General features: G+C 42.5%; 1 protein-coding gene across 2 annotated transcripts in view; it reads right to left on the bottom strand.

The window, feature by feature from the left end:
- SFXN5 (sideroflexin 5) overlaps window positions 1–13,784 on the bottom strand; it is a 168,437-nt gene that overhangs the window by 32,920 nt on the left and 121,733 nt on the right. The gene's annotated exons all lie outside the window — the stretch shown is intronic.

Genomic DNA, 13,784 nt, shown 5'->3' with positions numbered 1-13,784 from the left:
TCGTAACTCCTCACTAATGGTGAGTGGAGACAACACTGCTCTACATTAAGTGTGCATTGTGCAAGCTGGGCCCGTATTATCCAATATTCATCCATTCTGGGATCAGTAGCCTGGAAAAGAATTTAAGCACAATCCTTGTAGCCTATGCTTAGGTAGAATTCCTGCTGAAGGCAACAGGGGTTGTGTTTGCCTAAGAGGTTCAGGACCAGGCCCTTAATTATATTATAACAAAGTTCTAAGATTATTCTACAGGAAAACGAGCCTTCAAAAATTGCCAGCAATGAAAAAAGAAAAGGAGTACTAGTGGCATCTTAGAGACTAACCAATTTATTCAGTGGAAAATACAGTGCATCTGATGAAGTGAGCTGTAGCTCATGAAAGCTTATGCTCAAATAAATTGGTTAGTCTCTAAGGTACCACTAGTACTCCTTTTCTTTTTGCAAATACAGACTAACACGGCTGCTACTCTGAAACCAGCAATGAAAAGTGGATAACTGGTCCGAGACATCATTGCTTACACCACCCTGGCACTTTAATTTGGAAGCTGCCTCCTTTTTAATTACTGCCCTGTTGGGGTCCTTAGAATCACCCAAGTCAAAACTAAACCAATTTAAAATGATCACTGGTACAGCTCCCAGGTGTGACTTCCAGGAGTGTTTTAAACTCAGGCCAGTTCAAATTACAGTGGCTATAACCTCCTAATTAAGAAGAGTTATGGCTTGATTTAAAGAAAAAAAAAACTAATTAACACATGAAGTGTAATGTCTTAATTGGGACTCGGATTCTAAAATTTGTGAAGTTCAGGATAAATGATTCATAATTAGTGGAGAAGGGATCACTTTTCTTCTGCCCTTAGGATCTTTGTCCTCAAATCAGTTTTCAAAATAACATTTAGCTAAATATTGTCTTCTGCATTTTGCAGAGAGGGAATTGAAATGCTGTCTAATATCCCAACAGCTGGCTCCCCCACCATTAAAATCTACATCTGATTTCAATTGCTAGATATTCCACAAGCTCCTATTTGCAAGGCAATCATCTCGTACCAGATAAAGGAATTACTTCACTGTTTGTTGAATAGTGAACTAGTTTATTTCCAGGTAACTAAACTCTGAGCCTTGTTCAGCTGTTAAAGTACCGAACTGGAAGTCGAGATTCCTAGGTCCTGTTAACAGCTCTGCCACTGAGACTATGGGTCTACACTTAAAACGATACAGCAGCACCGCGTCAGCAAAGACACTACAGCCACAGGAGGGGTTCGCCCACTGCTGTAGTTAATCCACCTCCCCAAGAGGGGGTAGCTAGGGCCTTAGGTGCTGGAACTAGAGGTGTGGGGGGTGTTGCCGCACCCCCTGGCTTGAAGAAGTAACAACAACCCAAATACGTGGTTTCTGCCTTCAGCACCCCCACTATAAGAGTTGTTCCAGCACCACTGGCTAGATCAACAGGAGAATTCTTCTGTTCACCTAGCACTATCTACACCGGGGGTTAGATCAGTCTTTAACTACACCCTGGAGAGACGTACCAAAGCCATTGTAACTTTTTAGTGTAGACCAGCCCTGACATGCTTCAGGCCAGATTGCGATGATCGTACTCCCAGGGAACGAACAGTACCTTGCACTATCAGTAGTTCCATTAAGATCAGCAAGGCTACTTGTGGAATCTGATACGACTCCGCGCAAGTAGGGATATCCCACTTGAGCCCTCTGTGATTCAGAATATGTCAGATCAGCACAGATTTTCCAAAGTGGTCTCTAATTCTGAGTTGCTCCAATTTTTGGGTGCTCAGCTTTAGATGCATTGAGCCCAATACGTTGCTGCCCTGCATCTTGCATTGTCGTTTACACCCGTGGAAAATGAGGGCAAAACACTAGCAAATCAGAACAGTAGTGTTTTATACCCACTTTGTACTGGGGCAAACAATTCTCAAGGCGCACAGCTGTGGTGAATCGGACCCAGTGTTCCTCAAGCTGGGCACCCAAACACAAAGCACCTAGAATTAGAAGCTGCCTTTGAAAATGTGGGCCTTGCCTCTTCTGTTCCTCTGTCTGGGCTCCTGCAAAATGATCATATTTACATCCCATTCTTCCCATTTCTGAGGCACACAGCAGCGCTGCCTTTCTCACGCTCGACTGCGAAGCACAATTAACATTTGCAAATTGATCTTTGGATGAAAGACACTATGTATGTGCAAAGTATTTCTCCTCCTGCCATTGCCACCACTTTTCTCCTTCTGTCTGTCTCTCTCCCTCTCTTTTTAAGCTTTGTCTGACTACTCCCCCTCAAAATTCCCTGGGGCCTACTTTTTTGGCATCTTGCGGCTGACGCACAACGGATCCAAGCAAGCCAATGACATCACGAGGAGCTTCTGGCTCACTGAGCTCAGGTATAAATTATCTGAGATACATGTATTTAAAACACAAAGACCTTAAAGATCCCATATATATCTGTGTGTGTGTGTATATATATATACACGTGTGTGTGTATATATACACTTATATATCAACTTATGCAGACCGTACATCTGCTCCACAGACACAGTGTGTTGTAGATCTTGTAAATACACCTTCATTCAACTTTCATCACATTGTTCATTAGTGATTTAAATTTTGCATAATTTGGCAGCTGCCTCTGGTGTTTTTCAGGAGGTACTGTAATTTATTCCATATGGAAGTCACTTGGTGTACTAAAAAGGAGTTATCAGGTTCAGTGAACCAGAGCTGTATTTGCCTAGAAGAAGGTGTTAGATGCTAAACTAAATATGACAGGAGTTAACTGAAATCTCCCGACTGACAGATTCTGTGGGTTTTGTCGTATTTAATATAAACAGGATCATAGCTAATACGTACATTATGAGAGACTGGGAATTACAATGGGGCAGGAACATTATGCTGATTTCTTGTGGGTCAAAGCCCAAAGTATCCTGAGGCACATCCCAGGCAGGAGGGGACTACTCAGAGCCCCTTGTTAAAACTGCACCTCCAAAATAAAGGAATGGATGGTGTGATTTTCCTGTCCTTGATGGAACTGTCCCATATCTGGATCCTGCTAACCCACCCCTGCCACAAGCAACTTATCCCTAGAGATCAGAAAAATCTACCTGATGAACACACTTATTTTGCCAGCTGGATGGCCTCTATTTTCAAAATCAGTTCCCAGGGGAAGCTTCCCCCAGATGCCCTACAAGCCATCCCCACCCCTCCATTGAGGGTCACCCAATGGAATACAGTGCTTTGGTTGCGATAAGGCAGCTGTCAAGGGAGCCAGGGACTCCAGGATTTTCCTTTTAAAAGGAAAAACAGCTTCAACTTATGACATGTGGGAGCCTCAGCATGGCATGGGTGCATGTGGCCGTGATGCTGAGCCCATTTCACTGCATGCCTGGAGACCTATCACGTTAAAATCTGGGCTGAGTGGGAGGTTGAGAGAGAAAAGAAACTCTCATCTTCAGGGTGGTAAAATTTTGTCGCTCTCTAAGCATTCCCCTTAGCCCCTGCACTCTGCCGACATTACCAGCCTCATCGGACCACTGGCCAGTTTCTCACCCAGTGACCCCATGACTTCTTCCATGTGGCCCACTGTGCACGGTATGACCTCCTGGAGCTTACCCACAGGGCCCCAACCTTGCCTGCATGTAAGTCCCTCTTGAAGACCCACTTCTGCTGGGCAACCTACAGTGAACTGAGCTGACTTGTACACAAATTCCCTGTTGTTGTTCCCCCTTTCCCTCACCTCTATCTACTTGTCTGACTGCCCTTCAACTGGGAGCTCCTTGGGACAGGGACCAGCCTTGCAAAGTGTTTGGAAAGCTCTGGGTACACTCTGGACACTACCAAAAATAAATTATTGCAAAGGCACTCTGCTGGTGCCTTGCCCAGTCAGTGGCTTGAGATGATTTTCAACTATGCATAAAATGGTGCTCAACTGTTTTTATTGCAGAATTAAGGATATTTGATTAAAACGATATAACCAGTGTCTTGAACTTTATACCCTCTGCCTTCTGGACTACAGCAAGGTGACATACCTGGGCATGAAGCCTTCAGCCCTTAGCAAATTCAAACTGGTACAGAACGCTGCGGCAGATCTCCTGAGCAACGTGAGCACATCGCACCTGCCTTCCACTCCCTGCACTACCAAATCAAGTTCAAGGTCTCAATCCTTATCTTCAAAGCACTCAACAGCCTGCGCCGAGGTTATCTAAAGAGCCTACATCTTCAGGATGGGGACTGTTATCAATGATCTTTCTCTTCTGGCACAATGGAACTATCTGAAATAAGGGTAAAGCTTGTCTGTGCTGGAGGCAGAGGTTTCTCAGGGGCCGGTTGGAGACGGCAAAATGAACTCCCTCAGGAACTAAGGACCACCATGAACCTCACCGCTTTCCATTCTAAGCGCTAGGAACATGTCGTTGACCTTGTCATCTCTAATATAAACACATAGCAACGTATGTACGTGTGGGTGTATAAACCCTCCAAAAGAAAACCCTCTAAAACTCCACTGCGCACACTCTGGGAAGAGGATGAGAGAACAAAAAATGTGACAGATGTGCAGTCACATTGCTTAATGCTCTACTGGAAGGTGCTAAGATACTCCAGCAATGAGTGTGGTATAAGGACCTATATAGGAAAAAATAGCTAGAGTCCTCCCCATGAACCAATCAAACCAGTAGCCCTACTCACACACTCTATAGTATAAAGATTTCCAGCCAAGGGTCTCTAGTACAACTCTGTTTGCCAAAAGGTTCTGACACCTTCTTTGGCTCTGGTTATGAGAAACCCTTTTTGTTTAACTCGAAAAACAAATTAATTGATTCCCAGTTCTCCTCTCCTACACAGCACACAAACCCCAAGACACTAGGATCACAGGTTAAGGGAGAGGGAGGGAGAAATTATTGTGTGAGTTCCTGTTAAAATCTTGACACCACCTCTCTGCTCTCCACTATACAAATGCTGCTGAAAGATGTAACTGCACTCCTGGGATTGGACAGAAGATAATTCTGCTGCCTAGAACAGAATTATCAAAGTGACTGCAGCTTCCCCACTTCCCAGATGTTTTCAAGGGAATTCTATGCTGGAGACCGAGGTTCACTTGATATCTACAGACTGGACACAGCCCAGGCAGCTGAAATGCCATCCAGCTAACATGCCTTCACTTGTTCCTCAAGGAGGGAGCTCAGTCTCCAACCCCATGTCCATTTCTCTGAGCCTGCCCACCAGGGGACCACGGGGTATCAGCTGTGGGGGTGGGTTTTGCAATGGGCAAACTTGTCTTGTGGGGAAAGGACGGGGACTGCTCTAATAGAATTTCAGTGAACATAGGGCAACACGCAGGGTGTGAGGAGACTGTTTTCACCTTTGTATCATCAGATTCACTGCTGAAAAGTGCAGTGTGCTATTATAAACATACCCCAAGGAACCAACCCTGCAGCTTCGTGCTCCCTGGCCTTCTGCCACAATTGCTGCTTGCTCCCCTCCAGACTACTCAGAATGAAACAGCCAAGCTCATCCTCCTCTCCTCTCTTTCCAGCTTCTCGGCCTTGCCTTTTAGGCCTTGCCCAGCTCCGACACTCCCTCCTGCCTACATCTCTGTTCTCACTTCACACCCCTGGCTCTCTCTGCTCTGCCAACATGTCCTCCTTCCCCTCTGCCTCGCTGCTGTCCTCTCATCTTTGTGTCTTCTTCCACACTGGCCCCGGCACCTGAAACACATTCTCAGTTCTATCCACTGAAGTGATCACCAATGAAATGGTCAGTGCTGACACTGGTGGGCCACCATGGGCTGTCGAGCTGACACAATGGTTGGATCAACAGGGGGCAAGAGAGTTCACCCCTCTAGGCTACTGTTTCAGACTCTCTACATACTCAAGAAAACACAGCATTGTGTACGCTCAGTTTGGGCTTGGAAAGGGTTTTTTTTTTTTTTTTTGGCAACTGCGAGGGCTAGAAACTAATTTTTCACAATCCGAATGTCATACAGGCCACGTAAATACATCCAGCAGGCTGGGTCTGGCACCCGGGCTTTATGTCTGACATACCTGATTTAGGCTGTAAGGTGTCTGGAGTAGAGGCATTGGGCCAAAATCTCTACTGGTGTAAACTGGAGCATTTCCACTGACTTCACTGAAGATGTGTCAATTTACACTCAGCAGAGTATTTGACCCCATGTTTTTATAAGCTCTATGCACACTGGTCATGCCATATAAAAAAATAAAACAACAACATAGCTTATTATTTTCTCATGGACAGGAGTTTGGATAAAACTGAAATTCCATGTGGGTACCTCTGTATGTCCCCAAGTATTTAATTTTAGGGCTGTCAAGCAATTTAAAAAATTAATCGCAATTAATCGCACTGTTAAACAGTAATAGAATACCATTTATTTAAATATTTTTGGAAGTTTTCTACATTTTCAAACATATTTATTTCAGTTACAACACAGAATGCAAAGTGTACAGTGCTCACTTTGTATTTATTTTTGATTACAAGTACTTGCACTGTAAAAAAACAAAAGAAATAGTATTTTTCAGTTCACCTAATACAAGTACTGTAATGCAATCTCTTTATCATGAAAGTTGAACTTACAAATGTAGAATTATGTACAAAAGTAACTGCATTCAAAATATAACAATGTAAAGTTTTAGAGCCTGCAAGTCCACTCAGTACTACTTCTTGTTCAGCCAATCGCTCAAACAAGTTTGTTTACATTTGTAGGAGATAATGCTGCCCACTTCTTGTTTACAATGCCACCTGAAAGTAAGAACAGGAGTTCTTGTGGCACTGTTGCAGCCAGAATCACAAGATATTTATGTGCCAGATGTGCTAAAGATTCATATGTCCCTTCATGGTTCAACCACCATTCCAGGGGACATGTGTCCATGCTGATGTCAGGTTCTGCTCGATAACAATCCAAAGCAGTGTGGACTGACACATGCTCATTTTCGTTATCTGAGTCAGATGCCACCAGCAGAAGGCTGATTTTCTTTTTTGGTGGTTTGGGTTCTGCAGTTTCCACATCGGAATGTTGCTCTTTTAAGACTTCTGAAAGCAAGCTCCACACCTCGTCCCTCTCAGATTTTGGATGGCACTTCAGACTCTTAAATCTTGGGTCGAGTGCTGTACCTATATGTAGAAATCTCACACTGGTACCTTCTTTGCGTTTTGTCAAAACTGCAGTGAAAGTGTTCTTAAAATAAACAAGTACTGGGTCATCATCCGAGATTGCTATAACATGAAATATATGGCAGAATGTGGATAAAACAGAGCAGGGGACATACAATTCTCCTCCAAGGAGTTCAGTCACAAAGTTAATTAACGCATTATTTTTTTAATGAGTGTCATTGGAATGGAAGCATGTCCTCTGGAATAGTGGCCAAAGCATGAAGGGGCATACAAATGTTTAGCATATCTGGCACATAAATACCTTGCAATGCCAGCTACAAAAGTGCCATGCAAATGCCTGTTCTCCCTTTCTGGTGATATTGTAAATAAGAAGTGGGGAGCATTATCTCCTATAAATGCAAAAAAAACTTGTTTGTCTTAGCGATTGGCTGAACAAGAAGTAGGACTGATTGGACTTGTAGGCTCTGAAGTTTTACATTATTTTGTTTTTGAGTGCAGTTATGTAACAAAAAAAATCACATTTGTAAATTGCACTTTCACAACAAAGAGACTGCACTAGAGTACTTGTATGAGGTGAACTGAAAAATACTATTTCTTTTGTTTATCATTTTTACAGTGCAAATATTTGAAATTAAAAATATAAACACACTTTGATTTCAATTACAACACAGAATACAATTTATATGAAAATGTAGAAAAACATCCAAAATATTTCATAAATTTCAATTGGTATTCTATTGTTTAATAGTGCGATTAAAACTGTGATTAATCGAAATTAATTTTTAATCGCGATTAATTTTCTTGTGTTAATCGCGTGAATTAACTGCAATTAATCAACAGCCCTATTTAATTTATACCAAACTAACTTTGTAAGAGTACAGCAGCCTCTGATACTCTCACCACTGTAACCGCCGTAGCAGACCTTACCTTGATGGCTGAAAAAAGTCATTGGGACCTGTCTACATTATGGCTTGAATCATGCTAGCATAACTCTTTTGTGTTTTCCAGCATGGTTACTGCTAAACTGGTTTCTTTGCCCAGTACAGACTGGTGATTTTAAGACTTATGCTAGCCCAAAGAACAGTGTAGGCTAGCCCATTAGGTAACACACAGAACCACTTCCGAAGATAAGGCCCAGTCCTGTTCCCAATTAACTCAATGGGAGCGTCCAGCAAGGGCTGAGGTTTATAACCATGTTAGGCCAGCCATGCTAGGCTGCAATTGTGTCTGAGACTGGGGTAATAATCCATACAGCGAATAGGTTCTAATTCTGTTTCTGTGAGAAAAGAAGGAAGCTGGGTGAGGGGAACGGGAGGGTGCTGGGAATATGGCTGTGGCAACTGATGCTTAGATGGAGAATCCTTGCACTGTTTCTTCCTCATCTCTCTATAACCATTGCACAGTAGGATACCTGCAAGTATCTGAATGATGACAACATTGTGAGATACAAGTAGGATACATTCATTCCTGGTATAACTCCACTGAAGTCAGAGTTATGCTAAGGGGTCCAGTGAGTCTACACCAGAGAAGGCACATGATGAGTTCTCCTACTTTCTTCTGCTTTAAAATCATCTATGTCCCACACTTAGAATTTTCTTACTTTCATGGATGCATCTAAACCATACTTATATTTTATTAAGGCTGTCTTAACATAGCTATTGTTAATTATACAACTGAAATAAGAATACATCTGTGCAAAATAACTGGCATTATGCTGCTCACACAGCACATGCCATCCCAAAATAAATGTTGATTCTTTAGGTTGGATGCTTCCACACCATGTCCAGGCAGCAGGAGATGCATGAGACATGGTGAAAGAACGGAACACCGGAGAGCTAAACAGTGGGAGGTAACACTGAGTTGCCTGAAGAGCAAAGAACGAAGGCCCAGGGAGTTAAAATACGCAGCAGGCAAAGAGACTAGAGACGCCAAGAGAGCTGAAAAAAATGGCATGAGAGATGAGAGAGGCAGCTGGGGGAGTTAAAACATGCAGATGGAGAGATGCGATAGATGGCTGGGAGAGATGAAAGACCTGGATCCAAGTGGAAAGACGACGACCAGGAACTGGCCACTAAAATAAACTTTTAAAATATTGGACAAAAACCCCCAACAACACTGTATTAGTCTTGTTTTAAGCTAAAAACCATTGATGGGGACTATGGGCAAATTCTCAGCTGATGGAACACAGCTCCACTTCAGTCAAGGAAATTACACCAATTTACCCCTGGCATCAGACTGGCATTTGTCAGAGTCACTTTTCTCACTAACCACAACCTCAGATGCAAACACAGCAGAACTCTGAGGAAGATCCAGATGGAACTTTGTGACTCAGGCCTAGGTTTAATTAAAATCACCTTCAGCCTTAAAAATAATAAGTCATCATTCTCCTCACCATTTCTAAAGTAATATGAGATATTTTTTTTAATAACTAAAGCTATGTGTAATACATCTCATATGTCTCTTGCTATAACTGCAATAAAACTTTCCCACCATAACCGGAATATGACAGACAGCTGTCTGTCAGACAGAGTTTGCAGTGTTGCTGTAGCCTTGTTGGCCCCAGGATATTAGAATATAGATTCATAGATACTAAGGTCAGAGGGGACCATTATGATCATCTCGTCCAACCTCCGGCACAACACAGGCCACAGAATCTCACCCACCCACTCCTGCGAAAAACCTCTCACCTATGTCTGAGCTATTGAAGTCCTCAAATCGTGGATTAAAGACTTCAAGGAGCAGAGAATCCTCCAGCAAGTGACCCGTGCCCCATGCTACAGAGGAAGGCGAAAAACCTCTTCCAATCTGCCCTGGAGGAAAATTCCTTCTCAACCCCAAATATGGTGATCAGCTAAACCCTGAGCATATGGGCAAGATTCACCAGCCAGATATTACAGAAAATTCTTTCCTGGGTAATTCAGATCCCACCCCATCTAACATCCCATCACAGGCCATTAGGCCTATTTATCATGAATATTTAAAGATCAATTAATGACCAAAATCATGTTATCCCATCATACCATCTCCTCCATAAACTTACTGAGTTTAATCTTAAAGCCAGATAGATCTTTTGCCCCCACTGCTTCCCTTGGAAGGCTATTCCAAAACTTCACTCCTCTGATGGTTAGAAACCTTCGTCTAATTTCAAGTCTAAATATAATGTGGGTGAGGTCATATTTTTTATTGGACCAACTTCCAATAAAAGTGAAAGTGGTGAAAGAGACAAGTTTTCAAGCTTACACACCTTGTCTCTCAGATAGACAGACAGGAAAAAGAGCTGCCTGGCAATTTTCCACCTAAATGATTTTTGGACAGAAAAAGACAGTTTCTGCAAAATTGAAATTTTTCATTGGAAAATTTTGATTTTGCCAAAAAATTTCAATTTCCCATCAGGAATACCTAATCACAATACTTCATTTCAGGTTGGCTACACTTGTATTGAAACATTTCACTTTGTTGAACTGATCCAAAATATTTTATTTCAAGCCAATTCAAAATTAAACTGAATCTCTTCAAGGTACTGTATTGCCTCATGGGAGTTGTAGTTCAGGAGTTTCGTGCCACCATTTTCTCCTATGGACCAGGTCCCCTGGCTTGACTTTGTCTTCCATGATGCAGTGCAGCCTCCCCTCTGACCAGGCTGTATGGTGCATCATGGAAGATGTAGTCTGGTCAGGCATCTGAATTACAACTTCTGTGAGGCAATGCAGCACGATTGGGAGATGCAGTTTAATGTTGAACTGACTTGAAACAGAAGATCTTAAAAATCACAATCATGATTACAACCTTGGGATTTTCCCCATGTCAATACTAACATGATTTTAGCAGCTGATAACTCACAAATTGCTATAGATAAATAAAGGATAGAGGTTCATAGCACTTGAAAACTGGGGTTCCAAGTTTTCAGGTGGTATGGAACCAATTTTTAAAACACTAACAGTTCTCAAGACAGCAGTGATAAGTTCCTGTTGGAACTGAAGAGGGAGAAAAGCAAGGCAGCAATCAGAATAAGGTATCACAGCTTTCCAAAACTAGATATTATAATGGGAGAGATCTTCAAAGCCACAAATGGCAGCGAGACACCTATCTCACTGAAAGTCAATGGGAGTTTGGGGCTTATATGCCATTTGTGCCTTTGAAAATCTACTGCACTGTCTGTAAATATTATTATAAATAAGTAGAGAAATTATATTTCTGCTTGTCCTTATAATATAAGCACAGTATTGCCAATCCAAAGCATTCAGAAATCGAAAGCCAGAGCACGAACCATGATATTGGCTTAAAAATCATAAGTTTTTTTAAAAAATAATAAATAATAATTTTGTTGGTTTGGTGGTTTCTGAGCCTTTAGGGGGCACTCAGATCACATTTTCATGCTCTTCTTTGCATCCACAAGGGCTAAAAAATTACTTTAAAAAAACCTGAAACCTGAGATTCTCACCTCAGCGTTTGACTCCAGGAGACTACTATTGTATGAATATAAAAATGTATAATCCCAGCCAATGCCCCAATGGGGTCTTTATGGGCCAGATCCTCTCCTGGAGTAAACCCGTGTAGCTTCGTTGGCCAGCTCAAAACCTGGTTTATAAATCGACTTTCCTTCCTTCCTGACCCTGTCTGTTATGCCTCCACCTTTCTGTACTGACCTGAACTGAAAACTCACTTCTTCCAAAAAGGCCCTTCTTCTTTAGTCTTCCCCTCAGAGAGTTGTCATCAAATTAGACTGAAAATGTTTATTTCACTGACCACTAAAAACAAAAAACCCTGCAAAAAATGTAGAACTGCACAGGTACATGCCTGGGGAGTCTTCTGGCTCCAGTGGGAGACTCCTGTCTTTGGGCACCCTCTGCTGGCATCCCAAAAGCTGTCAATCTCCCATTTTTAGGGACAGACAGCTCCTTACTGCAAGAAAGGAGCCTCATACTATAATAACTGGCCTGAGAAAACCATTGAGCAAACGTGGATGAACAGAGCAACCACAGCAACCACACCATTCAGCAGGAAAGAGCCACAGATTTAGAGTAGGGAAAGCAAACACTGGTGGTGGGAGAAGATCACTACATCTCAGGAAATGCAGGCTGGAGCAGGCAGTACTTAGTGCCTGGGGGATTTAATGGGAACAGGAGGAGATGCTGGAGCAAGGCAAAGCCCAAGAAGGTCATGGGGGGAGAGAAGAGGAAGGTGACTACGACTGGAACAGAGGGTAGTATTTTAAGGTTATGCCAGAATTCCCCAGGCTGGGATTTGGCCTGGACACCTGGGTTCACAGCCTGATCTTTGGGAAAAGGGGATCAAAAATTGAAGTGAGCTGTAGCTCACGAAAGCTCATGCTCAAATAAACTGGTTAGTCTCTAAGGTGCCACAAGTACTCCTTTTCTTTTTTCTTTTTATAAGATCTTTAAACCACCTTGCACATGCCACACAAGGTGCTAGTTTTACATCTCATCAAACGGCACAGATTTTTTATTTGGCATGAACCATGTGGGTCTCAGGAGTCCTGGATTCAATTCCTAGCTCTGCCACTGACCTAATGGGTGACACTGGGCAAGTCACTTCCGGTCCATTTGCCTCAGTTTTCCCATGTGTAAAATAGGGATAATACCATCGCGCTTCTTTGTAAAGAGCTTCCAATGAAAAGTAAGTATCATCAGTATTCACAGCATGTCTCTTTGGAAAGTACCAAGCACAGGGTTTGTGCTACAAAAATAATTAATAGCAGGGAAGGAGGATGGTCTTGTTGTTAAAGCAATGGGCTGGGACTCTCTTTATGATATTGGGCAAGCCATTTAAGGTTTGTTTACACAAGGAAATTATTCCACAATAAGGTAGGGTGCAATTTTAAAGCATAACAACTATTCTGGAATAGCTGTGTGGAAACTCTTATTCTGGTTTAGCTTAATCCAAACTGGAATTATTCCAGTCAATATCCCCATGCAGACAGGCCCTTAATCTCGCTCTGCCTCATTTTCTAATCTGTAAAATGGGGCTAATAATACTGTGATTCCTGCCACCCTTTGTCTGTTGTGTCCATTTAAGAGAAGCCAGGGTAGGGACACTATGTGTTTGTACAGCACCTAGCATGCTGGGGCCCTGGTCTTGGAGAGGGTCTCAAGAGGCGACAGTAATACAAATGAACAAGATGCCCAGAAACCCATCAGCCATTAACGCTTACAGAAAAAAGGCTTGATCCCTGTTAAAAAGCAGAGAGAATTTCACACAGCCCAATGGCATTTATGGACCAAGGACAAAGCTGTTGCTACCCAAAGTTGAGGTTCAATACCCAGTCGTGCTAATTATTGTTTACTTTGTCAGTGGAGTGTTTTAGAGTTGCCATCATTAACATTTGCTTAAAAAATGCCTCCAGTTTAGCCATCAGAACAAAGGTAGCTGGCACTTTAGAGACACTATCGTTCAATGCAGTAATCAGTCTCTGAAGGTTCACAGGTGACACACGCCCCATTGAAGCCCACTGAAACTGAATGAGGTGTCCAGATGGGATAATAGTAGATGGCCTCTTCTCTGGCAGAGAATTTTTTTTTAAGAAGCCAGGAAAGAGTAAACATCTAGAACAAAAAAGAACTCACTGCACTACCTTCTTAGCAGAAAAGAAAAGACATCCTGGAACACAGGGGAGGAGGAGAATGGAAATGGTCACTGGATGTAGCACAT

Source organism: Natator depressus, chromosome 4, assembly GCF_965152275.1.
Source record: "Natator depressus isolate rNatDep1 chromosome 4, rNatDep2.hap1, whole genome shotgun sequence".
Lineage (NCBI taxonomy): Eukaryota > Metazoa > Chordata > Testudines > Cheloniidae > Natator > Natator depressus.
This window is presented reverse-complemented; position numbering and strand designations above follow the sequence as displayed.